This window comes from Falco punctatus (assembly GCF_963210335.1).
Source record: "Falco punctatus genome assembly, chromosome: 11".
Lineage (NCBI taxonomy): Eukaryota > Metazoa > Chordata > Aves > Falconiformes > Falconidae > Falco > Falco punctatus.
In genome coordinates, this window is record NC_137591.1 from 28,394,251 (window position 1) to 28,411,400 (window position 17,150).

General features: G+C 47.2%; 1 protein-coding gene across 2 annotated transcripts in view; it reads right to left on the minus strand.

The window, feature by feature from the left end:
- The window catches only part of LOC308071657 (uncharacterized protein), a gene marked incomplete at its 3' end in the record, with an annotated part of 48,874 nt that extends 31,726 nt beyond the window's left edge, over positions 1-17,148 (minus strand). Inside the window, exon 1 of one of the 2 annotated variants that reach the window (XR_013931260.1) lies at positions 44-17,148. Of the gene's footprint in view, positions 1-24 lie in introns of both variants that reach the window. The other variant, XR_013931261.1, reaches the window with a different exon arrangement.
- Positions 17,149-17,150: the final 2 nt, after the last annotated feature.

The following is a 17,150-nucleotide window of genomic DNA, read 5'->3' on the forward strand; positions in this document are numbered from 1 at the left end:
GCACCCGGGCCGCCGGCCCCTCACCCCCGGTGGCGACACGCACCTGGGCCGCCGGCCCCTCAGCCGCGGTGGCCGGCACAGCCAGAGGTCGGCCCTCATGGTACTGATACCCAGAAACCGGCCCCCGTTACGCTCCCGGCGGGACTCTCACAGCTGGAGAGCGGCCCCTGTCACGCCTCACAGTGTGACTGGCACAGCTGGAGGCCAGCTCCTCTCACAACCCTTTGTGTGAGTGACATACTCCTGTCCTACCCCCAATGTGACTGACACCGCCAGGGACACCCCCTCGTAACACCCCCTGTGTGACTGACACATGCAGGGACCTCCCCTGTAACACCCCCAATGTGACTGACACAGGCAGGGACACACAGACACACGCCCCCGTCACACCCCCGGTGTGACTGACACTGCCAGAGGCTGGCCCTCCTCACCCCCCCAGTGGAATGACGCAGACACAGGCCAGCCCCTGTCACTCCCCCAGTGTGACTGACACCCAGACACCAACCCCTGTAATCCTCCAGGCTGACTGATACAGCCAAACACTAGCCCCCATCACACTGTGTCAGTGTGACTGACACAGGCAGGGACCTCCCCTATAACATCCCCAGGATGACTGACACAGGCAGGGACTGCCCCATCACACCCCCAGTGTGACTGACACCAGCAGGGACAGCCCCTGTAACATCCCCGGTGTGACTGACACAGGCAGGGACCGCCCCATCACACCCCCAATGTGACTGACACCAGCAGGGACCTCCCTTATAACACCCCCAGTGTGACTGACAGAGGCAGGGACCATCCCATCACACCCCCAGTACTACTGACATTGCCAGTGTGACTGACACAGACAGGGACTGCCCCTGTCACACCCCCAGGGTGACTGACACAGGCAGGAACCGCCCCATCACACCCCCAGAGTGACTGACACAGGCAGGGACCAGCCTTGTCACTCTCCCAGTGTGACTGAGACTCTGAGGCTGCCCCGCTGTCACACACACCCCTGTGTGGCTGACACAGCCAGCAACCAACCCCTGCTTCAAGCCCCAAAGCGACTGACACGTTGAGACCACTCCTGGCTCCTGATGCAGCCCACTCCCACGAGGCTGACAGACCCACTCCCAGTGAGACTGTCACCCAGCCACCAACCCTTGCCACCTCTCCAGTAGGCCTGACACAGCCAGACTCCAGCTCCTGCTACAGCCCCTCAGAGTGACTGACACCTGGAGACCAGAGCATCTTTCCACAGCTGTAGTCTGACCGACACCCAGGGCCACCACCCCGTCAGCACCCAGGACACAGGCACAGAAAACGTGATGGCCAATAGTACCAGCATGACAACCAACTCCCCCAGTATGCCTGACAGGGATCAGTTGCCTATCACAGCCCCTCACGGCTCTGATGTCTCTGCTCCTCGCACAGCCGGTGAGCCCAGGCCACGTCCCTCCATGGGGCTGAGGAAGCCTCTGCTCACAGGGGTCTCAATAGACACCAAGATACACAACAGGAGACAGCCCTGCCACGCTCACAGGAGGAGCACACTGTTCTGTAGGGTCCTTAGCCACGGAAAACACCTCCTCAGAGCACACAGGACTCCAAAACAAAGTGCCCAGTCTCCATTATGTGTTCAAGCCCACCTGCTCAATCCCTCTCCAAAATACGCCTGTCAGACAGGAAGGGTATCTGCCTGCTGGAGGTCTTCAAAGTAAACACTTAAATGCCCACAAATTCCTTAACTGCCAGGTGAGAATCATTGACATCTGACTGTAACAGGGTTAGGGATGCTGTGGAACGGTGTGATGAAGCTCCTTTTCCTGTACCTCATCCCAATTTCAGGCTGACAACCTGCATCCCAGCTTCCCAAGATGTTTTTCTGCCCCTAGGAGTCTCACGTAGGCTCAACAAGTCTAGGGACGACTTGTGTGTGGTTCCTAACCAAAAGGCACTGGGTTTGGATGACTGAACACTCTCCTGGGACATCGGTTCCATTGGTTATCGGTGCAGCCTTCATCGCTGCTGTCACACATGGTCAACCCAAAGTTTTTCACATAAAATCTTCCGGCTGTACGTTAACACACATTTTTTAACAACACGGGATGCCTGGATACAGCCTGAGGATCCAACAGCAGCAGCTGTGCCCCCAAGCCAGGGTCTTCTGCGCCTGTTGCAGGCTGCGACTTATTCTCAAACCAGCCGAGCTGTCCACAGATAACAGAGAAATGACTCTACGAGAGAGTGCGAGTGCACAGTGTATATGAGCAATCCCCTAAATATACAGGCTAAACGGGAGAAGCCTCCAGATCCAGGACTCTTTGCTAAATCAAGTCAGGGGTATGATGCCTGTGCTATGCAGATGAGCTGTCATATTGTCTCCCACACAAGACCGTCTCCAAAGGAACCTACACCTACTGCAATTATCCTGCAGCATATGGACATTTATAGGTCAACCTGGAAAAATAAGAGTAATGATTGTCCAAAAAAAGCAGGAACCAAAGAATCTTCCAGTTTTATTTTGGAAATTGCAGACATGGAACAGGCTCAATTATACCTGAAAGCCATTAGAAAATGTCAAATCGCCTCTAAAATACGTTAGAAGAATGCCTCCAGCTTTCTTGTGCAAGAAGAGAATGCAGTATGTAAATAAGATTCCCTAATAAAAATCTGTGCTGGCATGAATTTGCAAGTGCATTCTGTCTCCTGCAATGGGGGCAGTCTGGGGTTTCACCCTAACAGCCAGAAACATCACCAGGCTGAAACCCTGACAGAAGAGCTGCACTTTCATTGCAGGAGCAACCGTGATGTATAATCCAGAAACTCCTCCCGTAACGATTTCAGAGCAAACCCAAAATATTTGTTACCCTTCTCTAAATTGAGCTCAGAAAAAAACCCACAACAAAACCCACCAAACTTCTGCTGCCAACTCTATGAAAACAACGCATGTGTCTTGACAGCATAGCACTAGAGGATTTAAAAATGAAGACCAACCAACAATTCAATATTCTAGGCGTTGGGGGAGGGAGGGGACTGGCAAACCCCCGGCGTCTGTGTGCATTTCCAAACTCTCAGCGCTCACCTCCACCATGTACCTGCCACATCTCCCAGCTGTATGCAACATCCTCAGTATATTTTCCCAAAGCTTCAGCCTCTGAAAAGAGCCAAACCCTCCACTGACTGGTGCTTCTGCCAGAAAAATTAGATTTCTATAATTAGCATCAGAGAGAATTCGGGGAGGGAGCTGTCTCTTTCTGGGATTTGGGTTGTTTGTTTAGGGTTTTTTTTTGTAAATTTGGATGTTGCACATTTTAAAACAAAACATTTTACTTAAAACATCAGCACATCGGTTCATAATAGCAGAGTGGAGACGGGAGCACGTCAGTAGTTGAAAAATTTGCAGGGAAGTGAAACGTTTGCACAGAAGGGGGCAAATGGAGATAAGGCAGGCAATCTGCTTGCATTCAGCTGTCGGGAAACTTGTGCAGCAGAGACTTACCCTTTGTAAGAGAAGCAAAGGGAAAAAACAAGAGAAAGTGTAGATACACCCACTTTCCTTTCTCTCCTATGTGTGCGGACTGTCACTAGATGAATTACTGGACCGCAGCTTGATCAGTGGAGACGGTCCCTTGCCACCAGAACAGCTCCCTCTCACAGCTCTGCTGGGATCTGGGCACCCAATTCCAGCTGCAGGACTGTGCTGCGAAACACGTTCACAGAGGTCACAGCATTCAAGGGAGAGACATGCTCTACCCTGAATCTTTTGGTCACCTCTGGGATGACCAAGGTGCCAGTCTTTGCACATTTGTATAAATGCCTTTTCATTTGGCTCCTTTTTAGTTTTCTCTTTCTTTTTTAGCTGCTGCAGGCTGTTGCCTCCCAGGAAAGAGAAACTTGGAGTGAAAATGGTTGTGTGGCAGCAGAGAAGCTTTGCCTTCAGCCCTGAAAACACTCCATAAGAGCCTTTCTGCGACAGGGAGCTGAATCTGTACCGTGCCATGTGTACAAGGTGGCCGTGGCAGTACTGGCAAGGTTTATGCCAGCACCATAGCTTCCCAGGCTGAGCTTCTCCAGCAAAATCTTTTTCCACTGCCCACAGCTACTGACTGCACAAGACAGACACCCAACTTATATTAAACACAGAAATATCTCAGCAAAACCCCTTTAACCTACGAGGCACAAAAGGTCTGGTTTGATTTACATTTAGCAAATCCTCCTCGACCTGAAGCATAACAAACGCAGTATTATCTTCTTACACCGGGGAAATACCACAAAATGCTTACCTGAAATAGAGGCATCTATTCTCCATCTGCTAGGAAAACAAGCTTAACATTTAAAACCGTCTGCAAGTTGGGAGCAAATGAAGTCCTGAATGAGTGCATAAAGGAACAGAATGTAATAAAACTAAACAGGTAATTGCTGATAGATTATCTGGAGGCACAGGCTAATTAATGCCAAGCAAACCAGGAGAGAGAGCTTAAAAATAACTGATAACCAAAGCACAGCTCCAGTGCGGAGTGTGGTAACAGGCAATCTTGTTCTTGACACCTCTGTATTTGCTTTTTTTTGAAACTCAGCAGTTCTTTAGATTAAAAAGCATCACTTGCATGAATCCAGCTAGTGTTATTCACATCATTTTGCACACAGATACTCTACAAGTGCCTCTGTGATTTCACACAGAAAGTAAACCTTATTTTATATAAAACGATCGACTTGCCAAGTAAAATATAAGTTGTCCTACTTTTTTTTTTTTTCCCAGAGAACTGAAACTCGAGCTAATGAACGGGAAAATGTAAAATATCAGAAAACACCTGGAAGAAGAGGTTAAAACAGTTATTCTTGTTCATCTGAAGAATCTATCGGTTATCTGTCCTAGATGTAATTAGTGAAAACCACAAAGATTGGCTGGCTCAGCACAAAATTTCTGACCTGAGCCAATTTCATATTTGACAGGATAAAATACCGTTACTTAGCAGGGGTAGCTGAACAACACCTACGAAGCGTGCATGCTGATGAGCTTTCAGAGGGGAAACAGCTTTACAAACCCAGCCCTGTTTTGAGGAAACATGTTTGAGAGATTCAACAAGTGTGAGGAGTAATCAGGGCACAGCCTGGGTGCCTTTGGGTACCCAGCACCGCCTTGGGGTGCCATTCTGGCTGCTGTATCCTTTTGGGTGACTTTTAAACCCAAGGATCAGGGGCATCGCAGAGCAGCCAACATAATCAAAGCTACTGTCATAGGTAATAACTTCAAGATTCCCAAACCACTTATAAGCACATGATACCCATATAAAAATTAATGACCCATTGACTGCAAACAGCAAAGTACAAGGCAAAAACACATTTCTGATGTATCTATTTGCCATTTGCTGCCTATCCTCACACTAAAAGTGTTTCTGGTTATGGTTACTGTTAATTGCTTTTTATCTAACAGTGGAGCTAAGAGGTTTCAGCTGAGATGGGGCTTCACAGTGTTAGGCAATTACGCAAACATCCAGATGTACAAAAATTCCCTGGTTTGTAATCTGGACAAGGCAGAACACAGCAAGTTATCTCAGGCCTAAAGAGAGGTTTCTGATCTGGAAAAAAACAAGGTCTGACTGACCAAGGAAGCAATCAGGGAAGGTGAAAAAAATGAATCACTGGCTCCTTGTGCTTCACCTGTTAGAGCTCACAGATTAAAAAATTGGGCCACAGTTGCTTGAATTTTAACTCATCAACAGGGATGCACAGAAGCGTCGTATTTTCAAACTCTCCACATCTTCTGAAGACATTCCTCCTAAGGAGGGCTTCCTTGTGCGGTGTCATTATCTCCGACAGATCTGCTTTGGAAATTTCCTCTCGGGGCTCCTTCAAGTTGACAAGTGAGTTCTCTGCATCAGAAATATTTGTTCAGAGGCTGCCAGGCTCATCAGTCACTTCCCTGAGAAGGAGGCGGTCCGGAGGGGATTCTGCTCTTCCCTCTCCTATTGCCCCTGCAAAAATGACATTATTGAGGGGACGACGACTGAAGCCACGTGCCTGTGACACTGCTTATTTCTCTGTGTCAGGGCTGGGAACAACACTGCTGCCTGGCCTTGGCCTTCACAGCCAAATCACAAGCACACCAAAGGCAAGAGAGGCACCAGGAGTGGCCTGAGCAGGACTCTCAGCCTCTTGGGCACCCTCCTGCTCGGGGGTTTGGAAAAGCTAAGGCATTCCTTCTGGCTGCCATCCACCGGCATAGGGCTCATTATTTGGGACCTACCCAGGCAGAAGGGAAGCACAAACATCCCAGCATGGGAGTGTTTAACATTCACCTTTGGTCTGATGGCAATTCTTCATGGAGCTCACCAGTGATTTATGGCATCTCCGTGTAGCATCATGGGTGGATGAGGAGAGGATGGCTGGATCTCAGGCAGCATCTAGACTGGTAGGTTACCAAAGGCCTCTGACAGCTCCCATTTTAGTTAATGAAGAGCTCCTTCCTACAGCTCTGAATGCCGCTTCATCACTCATCATTAACAAAGCACTTAGGTGTCTTATCTCTGAACAGTGAGATTTTGTGTGTACACATAAATCAGCCTCTCTAGCAAGAAAGCTCAGTTTTCACCGAGCCAGCTCTTTCTGAAAGTGAAGGCTCTGCCACAAGAAGGAAAAAAACCCTTCCTCTTTTCATTCTCAGGCATGCTACACGGCAGCCTTTTCCCTTTCAAATGTTATTCACTACTTCTCATTCCATGTTCACCAATTATTAAAATGATTTTGCTTAGACAGATACAAGCAAAGTATAGTGTAGCTTCTTCTTGTTTTTTCATCTTCCGTGGTTTTGTCACCCAAGTGCAGATTCAATTTGGTCTCTGAAACATGGCTAAGGACCCATTTGTCATCATTATTCCACTTTTAAGCTAGTGCTGCTCTGCTACACATCTGAAATCAGATGAACCCAGTGGTGAACATGTCAGGTTTTGAAAGGTGTCACAGGAGAAAACGTGTTGCTAGTTCATCCCGCTAACAAAGGCATCATGCTGGATTTTCAGCCTCACTGTTACTGCTGTGTCTATGGTTTCTGAAGCCAAACGATGAAGATTCATTAACAAAAGAAGCTGAGCGATAATCTTGTGATTAAGTTATTGGAGTGGGACCTGGGAGAACTGGGTTGATTTCTCAGTCCTGGACTGGTTGCTATGTGATCTTATTCAAATCACTGCTTGGAGATAAACTCAAAATGTTGGTAGTGCCAGCTCCCCATAGGCTGCAGGCACTGTGGGAAGGGGCTGCTGCACATTATATTTTTCATTATTACCAGCTGGAGTCAGTTCTGCTGCAAAACAAATGGAAATAACCCCCCAAACTCTAAATGCATTTCACATTCTGCAACTGGCCTTTGCTCAAGCTTGCTATTTTCCCAGAATCTCCTGTGATTGACTAAATAATTCCTTTTAATGTTTTTCCCCCTTTCTTCTGTTTCCTAGTGAATATCTTTACCTTCTGTCTGTTGCAAATGTGAACAGTTTTAATTAGGTGCTGTTGAAATGTCTTTTGCAGTTTGGCATCCTGTTTGGTTTCACTCCTCTCGTTCTCTTTGCAGTTCTGTTCCTTCCCACATTGCTTATGTTTTCTTGTTTGTGGAAGCTCTTCTTTATATGCATAATTTAATCATGCTGCACTTCAATTTTGTCTCTAATAAGCATAAATAGGGAAAAGGGCATCTGAAGCCCATCTCTCCAGATGCTTCTGAAACACTCCTCTTTCCCTCTAACGTGTCCCTCAAATGTTACAGGTTTCAAGCTGAACTCAAGGACAAAGCACTCAGCTTAGCGGATTTGTTGTGTTTTCAAATTATGATCTTCAATGACTTCATCTTTTCTACAACTTTAGAGATCATACTGAGCCTACAGCTTCAGCTGAGGTCCAGATCAGCAGGGAACTGCTCAAGAAACTCAACAAAGAACCAAAACCCCAGGGGTGGTGCCATTAAAGCAAACTCCTCATCCCCTCCTTTTCCTGCTCTAGGGTTGAACTACTGGATTTTGCTTTTGCTCAAGTTATCCTTATTGTGTCACCAGCAAACCTACGTGGCCTTCTTTCCCCATGAAATTTGCTGTCAGTGTCTTACTGCTCCATCCTCGGTGCTCTAATCTGTGAGCACTGGCTATCGCAAGCCATTTTTCTATGCTAACCAGATCACTGTTGATCTAGTTATATCCAGCTTATCTGGGGAAGTCAGTAATTTCAATTAAGCTGCGTTACGCATTTACTTCTAGTTTTATAAGAGAAGATAGATTTTCCCTTTTATTCTTCTTGATCTCCAACAGCAATACTACAAAAATCATAAAAAAAAAGGGCTGAAGTAAGCTGCAGAGGTCCAGCAGTTCACTTCTCTCACACAAGGGCATGGTCATCTACACTGAAATCCACTCCAAAGGGAGACTTTTAACAGGCTCCACACACAAACTTTTCAGATGCAGCCTCTGTAATCTCTCCCACAACCTGCTCTAGCATTTACCCCATACCTATCATGACCGTGTTTTCTTCCCCTCCTCTGTCATGTTCAGATTGCATCTGCTTTGTTATTGTTTAAGCCTACCACTTCTTCTCCCACCCAGCCCATGTGTGGTGAGCATGATTTTTCCAAACGTGCAGTCTGTTATCAGATGTCCCCACTTGCTTCCTCCCTTGACTGCTGACCTGGGCCGGTCCCTGCAGGGAAGTGGCGGGGGACAGGCAATGCACCCTCTGAGCAGCCTAGGTTTGGGCCGAAGTCAACCCCACCAAAAAAAAAAAAAAAAAAAAAGGCTTTTGAGAAGCAAGGATTAGCAAGATGATTTTTTTGAGAAGTGGATAAATTAATAGTGACACTTCTTTAAAACTATTTTTTCGGAGGTTTGACATAAGCCAGTCAGGCGATCGCCTCCTATCATGTTCTCGGGGACAACTGCCTTGCTGCAATGAAATCATTTAGCCATGCATGGAAGAAGAGAGGATTAGACAGAAGAAGACTTGGTGTGTGATGAATGGGATTTGCAGGCAAAGCTGCACGCTGCACAGGCACTGCCCTGCCTCCATCCATGGGAGGGTGACAAATACAGAGCTGATCTCTGGGGCACTTTGTGCTGGTGATGATTCTATTCAACAAGTGAATGACACTGCTGTGCTCTCCTTTGTGCTCTCGGATATCAGCAAAAACCTCTGGAGGTGCTCTGGGATGGGATACTTGGCTTTATCCTGACCTTGGGAAGTACACAGGCTTGCCCGTTCTTCCGCACCTTCTTTGTGGGAGCAGACCAGCGTGGCTGTCCACAGCTAACTTTGTGCAGCAATTCCACCTCTGCACTTAGAACTTCAGTTTAACGCTTTCCAACACAGGTAAAGAAACTATTTTTTTTTACTCTTGTGTCATCAGATAAGGACACCCAAAAAAAATCACTGTCCTGTAGCTTTTTCCCCAGTGAATAGCATTTCATTTACCAAGTGCTCCTGGCTCAATCCTGAGGGAACACCTGTTGAATTGGATTCTCTTCCAGTCTTAACTGTCAATCCATTGTCAGTCCAGCCCTGCACTGCAAGCCTAGAGGTCTGTTCTGGGCCCACGACAAATAACCAAAGTATTAAAAAGTGACCTTTCAGCTACAACAAATTAAATCTGTACCCTAAAAATCAATTTCTTCATCTGCACCTTTCAGGCTTCCTTTGGACTGCTTTGGAGGATTCAAAGCCTTGATCTGACCTGTGTCTTGAGTCCTTTTTTCCAAAAACCGCACATGTCCATTTTAATCCAGGCTCCAGAGGGGCCAAAACACCAGAAAAGGCTCTGGGGTGGAATGGCTCAGACAGGAGTGAAAGACATTTCAAGAAACCCTTTGCAGCACTGCTTCCTGCTCAGGTTTTCAAACCCAGCATTAAAGTGACCTCCAGAATTATCTAGCACGTTGTTTGCCTAGTGCTGGCTCTGACACATTATAGGTTTGCTCATGCTTAATTGAAGTAGGAGAAGCCCTGGGTAACTTGGTTCTGACAGGCACCGTGACATTTTGTTTCTACAAGGGGAAACCTCAAAGACACTCATGCCTGATAAGGTCTGACTGTTTCCACGGTTCACATTTACAAAGGAAATAGGTAAAAATATCCACAGCTACTGGAGAAGAAAAAGAAGCCTTTTTACTGTGTAGAGCCGAAAGCCTAGCTTCAAAATTAAGGCAGCTAAAATCACTAGTTGCTTTTCAAAATGCTAGCCAAACAGCTGCTGTTTGACGTTTGTGTGTGCAAAGTTACTGTACAAAAAAAGGCAAGAGGAGAGATGTGTTTGGAAGCACAGCAGTAGCTGCATGCAGAAGAAAACACATGGCTCCTTCCAGCCTGGATCGTGTCATTTAGCGCTTGTCTGGGTGGCGGAGCTGAAGGCATCGCAGCCGATGCGCTCACTTGCTATTGAGAAAACTGCTGGGGTAAAGCAGGTCAGTGGTGGTAGCACTGCCAGTGGGATCACCCTGGCTGTGCTGCTGGACTGCACCAGCTTTTGGCCATCTCATGGACCTCCTGTCAGCACAGGAAAGCTCAGGAGAGGATGCTGTGTAATATGGATGGTTTTTTCTCATCCTGTGTCAAAGCCAGGACTCGTCCAGCCCTCACAATGGGTCTGTTAGCATCACTACATCTACAGGACCAAGTTCACTCGCGAGAGTGGAGATGCAAAGGGTGAGCTTTGGTCTGATGGAGGGCTTGAAACGTTGTGCCGTAAGAAAATCAGCAGCCACAGCAGAGAGGAGAAGGATGCCAGTAGCATCAATATAGCAGTCAGGGAATCCTTACAGATGAAGATGACATGGTTAGATAAATTCAGGGTGGTACTGCAGATGAAGTGCATATCACTAAGTCAATGAAAGCACAGCCTGCATTTCAAGAGAGCCTCACTGCAGTGTCAGCAATCGACTCATTTGTTCTGGTCAAGATAACGGTAATGGTGGGGCAGCAATAGCAGCGAGCAAGAAATAGTCTGAGAAATGGTGACAGATGATTTCAGAAGACCCTTAAAATAATGCTAAGATACTAGAGCAGGAAAGAGGTGCAGATTAAGCTATAACAGCTGACCTGTTGGATCAATTCCCTTCTCCATCATAGCAGAAAGTCCCACAGTTGCCAAGTTGTTCAGCTACAATGAAACAAGATTGATAGGCACTTAATTAGAATGAAAGACGGTGAAAATACATAAAAGATTAAACCCTTGAAGTGAATGGACAGCAAACCCCAGCAAGCAGGGCCTCTAAACCCACACCAGAGAGAAAACAGACACTATTGATCTGGCAGTGGAAGACAAGCTGGGAGGAAAGTGTTCCAGGTGCTCCAGACATGCCATGAGCTATGTCAGTACCTGGAGTCAGGCTTCTCCTGCTGCTTGCTCCTGGGACATCAGGTCTACCTGCTGGGAACAGGAGGCTTGTCCCGGCTTGGGGTGAGGCTGTGCAGCTCTCCCCTCCCTTCGAAGCTATCCCCTGACTGCCAGCTAGAAACCAGACACCACCAACTCCTTAGCTTATTTGCCTTCATCAATATTTTAATAGATATTGGTTTTTACTGTAAAAGACATCACTTCTTGTTAATTTGAGTGCTGGAATGGCACTGGCAGGCAGAATACCTTGGCTCCAAACAAACCCTGAGGGGGAAAGGGAAATATATTCCTAAGAACAACAATTGGAAAGAAACTAATTCAATAATAGATTTTGTTTGGTATCATTCTGGCACCAGCAGTCATCTTCCTGTTATTTTTAGGTTCTGATGACGCCAACAGGTTTTGGTTTTTTTTCTTTATGGGGTTTTATTGTTGCCGTTATGCAAAAAAAAAATCCCAAGGAGAAAATTTCCATAGTTTAATCACATTGAATGAAATTGCGATTATTTCTAGAATTTAAGACTTCGTACCTCTAGATCCCCAGCAAGATATTCAGAGGTTCGCCTGAGTCCAGAGAAGGAGGATGAGGACCTCTTGGTTGGCTTTTGGGGAAGGACAGAGGGATGGGATGAGGACAGAAAGCAAACACATTTACCTAGCAAAAGACAAACAGTTTTAGACAAAGCATATTATGCAGCCCAAAAGGAAGAATTTGTGCTTATAAATATATAAAATACATTTAAAAACCCATCAAAATCATCTTGTTTCATGTGACAGCCTCTTTCTTTGTGTTTTTCTTTCCAAGAGATTAGTCACGGAAGTATTTATTTGGGGATATTAGCTGCAGCAGCTATACAAACCAGGCACCAAATATTACGAATGCCTGGTCCTGTATTGTTTGTGCTTTCCACTAGGTCGTGAAATTCTTGATCTGTAAAAAAAATGAGTGTTTTGAAGAGCTTTTCCCCATGATTTCCTTTGCTTTGTGCATCACGAAGACTTATACTTCTGTATACTAAGTGGCTTGATAGCAGGGTGGGGATCGCAAATCCAGACTTCAGTCAGGAGGGGCTCTTAAGGGGATTGAGGATAAAAGGAAGCATACCAGCATCAGCTGCATGGTCCCATACTCAGGGTGCTGTGATGGGGGGAGGGAGGCGTACCTGTTGAACCTCAACCCCCTTCCCTTTATTGACTCTGAATTCAGGAGCTGTCACAGACAAGCCCGCTGTCGTTTGACCATGTGTGATCCCTGTTCAGGCTGTGTGATCCCTGAACCACATTGCCCAATGCAAATGCCCGCTCGTGGATGTTCAAAGGGATGCTCACCTGGCTGTAAGCACAGCTGCAGCGCAGCTCAGGGTCACCGTTCAGCTGAGATACCTCCATCCTCTTTCCCATTGCTGCAGATTTCTTGTTCTTCAGTGGAAAAAACCTCTTGTGTTTCATCACTGTGGAGAAGCAAGCAGGGAAGGGTTTCACTGAACATCCCCATCTCTTCCCAGGACTGCTTGGCCAAAGGAAAAGCAAGAGGGAAGCAAAGACCATCAAGATGATTCTCTTGGGAGTGGTATGTCCAATGGTGACAAATTCCAGACCAAGAAAGGACATTATTGTTCCAGGGCTGGCCCAAATGAGAGTTAACCAAGCCCTTACAAATGAGGGAACTCATATTTAGGGACAGCAGGATCCATATCCCCTCGCTGCATTTACGGCCAGGCCCAAGGCATTTTCTGTTCTTGCTTGAATATTTGGGATGAAGAGACATTGGTTATAAAACCGCTTGGCTATGAGGAATAAGGTGCAAACTATAAACTCATGTTTTCAAGAGTTTGTTCAGCTTAGATGTCACTTACGGGCCCCGAGTTATACAAGATCCCCTCTTTTTTCAAGGGTTAGTAACTGGTGAATTCATTCTGGTTGTTTTTTTTTTTAATTTATTTTATTTTTACAATTACAAAAGGTATTTGCAAAACATTTTTTTTTCCCTCCAGATAGCTTCTGGCTGCTTTCAAGCTGAAATTTGGCACTCAGCATGCATTTCTTATTCAATAACAGACACAGATTCTGCACTTTAAAACTTGTGTTGGGTACAGACCCAAGAGAATATTTTTTTTCTTTTCTTTCAAATCTGCATTAAAATCACACATGACTTTTTTTTTTTTTAATGTTTTTAAAGCAAAAGCTACAACAGAAACCCCTAGGATGTATATTAACAACGGCCAATTAGCCACATATTGGCAGGGCGGCTCTTGTAGAACAGGTTTTTATCAATAATAGAGTCATGGTAGCCGTTGAATTGTACAGTGGGACGATTTAATATTGGGGAGCCAGATTGCCTTGGATGCAAAACAGAAGTGAGGATGTGCGGCTTTTTGTATCTCTTCGGCGCTTGTCCAAAGCCAGCCCACACCAGCCCTGCCTGGTGGTTTTTGATGATGGGTGCCCGTGGGGTGAAGGATTTGGGAGAAGGATGTTCATTAGCATTGCTGGGGGGGAACCCCTTGGCTGATCCTGTTCCCTCCGGGCTTTTGCATTCATCACCTGTTTCCCTGGAGGGAGGTACATCAGAGGAGAGGGAAGCGTGTACATTTAATTTTAACTTTGAAGTGGGGGAAATGATGGCGGGTTTTTTCCTGGAGCTCCCTCTTATTCCCTCCCCTCATTCCAAATATCTTTGCAGACTTTTTAAAACTTAGCTGGTTTGAATATGCACAGGCTTCTTAGCATTCGCTCAGACCAGTTCCTTTGGGTAGCTTTTTGAAAAACATGAGAAATTAACATTTGAAAAGGTATTCCCACACACTCTTTGAGCAGGAAATGTGGCTTCCTTCTCCACCCACTTTATCACTAAGCAGCTTGGAGATAAATAATGGAGACTTTCATGGCCATTGTGGTTTAAACCCATCGCTTGCGCTGGGATTATCTCTCAAGCATGTCTTTGCTGAGTAGGGAAATTGGATGGGGAGCTGCATCTAGATATCCATGTATTGTCCCAACCATTGCAGATAGTCACCCACAGACCTCTGTTTACAAGAAGGTGAAATAGGAGATAAATAACTCAAGAAAGCCACGTCCAGGAGCAGTCACCTTGCAGCCAGTGCTGGCCCTGCCAGGTCTCTGCAGCTGAACACCACCACAGCCATTGGCACTCAGTGAGGCCGGAGAAGATGCTCTGGTTCCTTGTCGCCTGTCCTTCTTATAGATGTCCTTGGGTCCAGACACATAACCAAGTTACTGGGCAGCTTAAAGCTACCTCCTGGCATCTGTATGGGCAGGTCAGCTTGCTTTCAATCACTATCCCTTGGGGCATCTTTGCATGAAAATGCTGGCTTTGGGTCTAGGACCTGAGCTGGTGTCCTTCCTCAGACTGCACGTCTTGTGCTTGCTTTGGGGTGGCACAGGGAAGGAACTAAAGGCCTTGCTAGAGGGACATATCTTCAGACACAAAGTTTGGGAAAAGGTCATAAGAAAGCTTTATGGTTAAAAAGCCAGCAAATATTTTAGGTGGCCTACTGCACCAGTCATGCAGACAACATTTAGACTGTTGGAACAATATCTGGGAGCCAAAGCTCTCCTGATGGGCACATTCAACGCGGTTGTAACCACATAACTGTGAGCAGCACCCTCACAAAAAAATGAAAGAAAAAACAGACCAAGTTTACCATCCAGGCCTCAGTGTTTTCATGCCCGTTTTTGCGTGTGCACCAATCTGCCAAGCCAGATGTACAAATGTGTTGTGTGGGCAAACAGGCACTTGTATGGGCAAACATTGCCTTGCCGTGCGTGTTCTGGTGGGCATGAAATCAGGCGGTGCGCAGAGGTGGCGAGGAGAAGTGGGGCTGGGTGCAGGCTGGCCCTCTCCCTGGGCACAAAACCCCTTCCTCTACTCCCCAACACCAAGAGGCTGGGATAACTGAGCTCAACAAGCCTGGGAAAGGTGGGCAGTGCTGTGGGACCTCCTTTGGACTGGTTTCCCCAGAAGACTGATCCATCCTGCCTTGCTGGCATTGCTCTGGGGTTTGACAGGCTCCCACATCTACCCTGATAGCCACACTCGACTGAATCACATCCAAAGTGATGTGATCAGCTTGGATGTGAAATGAATCATATCAAGGTGATCACCTCATCTCACATATGAATTCCTGCCTTCCCCAGGCTAAGAAAGGACGCCCAAGGAAGCAAGGAAGTGCTATACCACCATAATGTGATATGCAACACTGTTTATCTTCTACTATCTATGAATAACCTTGTATAAGCCATTAAAAAAAGGTGTGAAGTAATGCATTTGCTATGCTTTCACAAGTTAATTGGGAGCATTACAACAAATGACTAGGTAATTAGCCAGTGTTTCAACCCCAGTATTGTAATTCTAGCAGAACAGCAAAGACTCTGTAATATTGACTCCTTTGGAAGGAAGCACCGTTACCGTTATAGGCTGAATGCCTGTTCTTAAAGCAAATATGATTCTCCCAGAAGCAGCAGTGGGAAGGGAGCAGTTTCCACACTTGGTCCCCTTGGAGCACCCTGGAGCTGACCGCTCCCAAACAACAGCTCTGGCAAAGCAGCCGGCGGGCTGTGCCTCTTGGCAGGTGGGCAGGGGAACGGCTGAGGTGGGTTTTCATCTGGAGCAAGCCCTAGCTGCATGGTTAGTTTGGGCCGAACACCAAGAATTACTTAAAGCTGGGAGAGAGACCTCTTAAAGCACATCCCTCTATCCTCCATGAGCCGAGGAGCCCCTGGCCAGTGTGCTGGACAGCAGGACCGGCTCTTAGCGGGGAGAGGACTACCAGCTCCTGGTCAGGGTAGAAGACCCTCCTTCCAGACCGCCAGGTGCTACCATGGACTCACCTTTGTGTCAAGGGGCAGTTACCTCTGATTGAGGGCCCAGGTTCACTTTGGGTGGAAAACAGAAACACCTTAGAGTGTCCTAAAAAAACCCAGGATGTGACTATTAGTCTGCTGCATGTTGCTTTGGGTTTAGTAGCCCCCGCAGCCAGCACAGCCCCTGGAAAGACCCAGGGCTGCTGAATATCAAGGGCGACTCGCAGCAGAAGGAGCTGACAAACACGGCTCCCTCCTGCAGCTCTGAGCACGCTTTGGTGTGCTGCTCCGTCTGATGCAGAGGATGCCAATCTGGCACCGAATTCCTCCTTTAAAATATTCCTCTCTCAGCTCCTAAAACGTCCCCCACCCTCCCCAAAATAAACAAACAACTTCGAAAGCTCACGAGCCTGGGAACAGGCAGGAAGCTCTGCGAGATGACGGAGCTTCAGCGTCCCACGAAGGCGGGGGCTCGTGCATCCTTTCATGCATCCTTCTGTCTCGGGGTGGTTTCCAGCCCCTTCGCATCACATCCCGCAGCTTCTGCTCCCCCCGCACTGCGGCTGGCACAGAGGTGGCACACACGGACCCCGTAGTGAAGTCACGGTGGGTGCTGTCAGGACACCGAGGCAGGACTGGCTCTGGTTGACCTTCAAGAGAGCCAGGGTGCCGTAGGGCTGGTAGCTCACGAGGGAGACATGAAAGTTGTATTATTAACTCTGGGCAAGACTGATTTACGCCCCATTTGACACCACAGTGCTCCCCTCCATCCAACTGGGATAGGAAGGAGGGCTGTGTAAGCCAGGCATCGAGTCCACACCAAACCCGAGGGAGCTGAAAAGGGGTCTGGGTGACCTCAGCCTCTGCCTCCCATCAGTGAGGGCAGGGCCAAGGGATGCCAAGGCTGCTCCCATCTGTGCCAAGGGATGTCTAGGCAGCTGAAACATCTCTTCCAGCCTAAACTTCATCT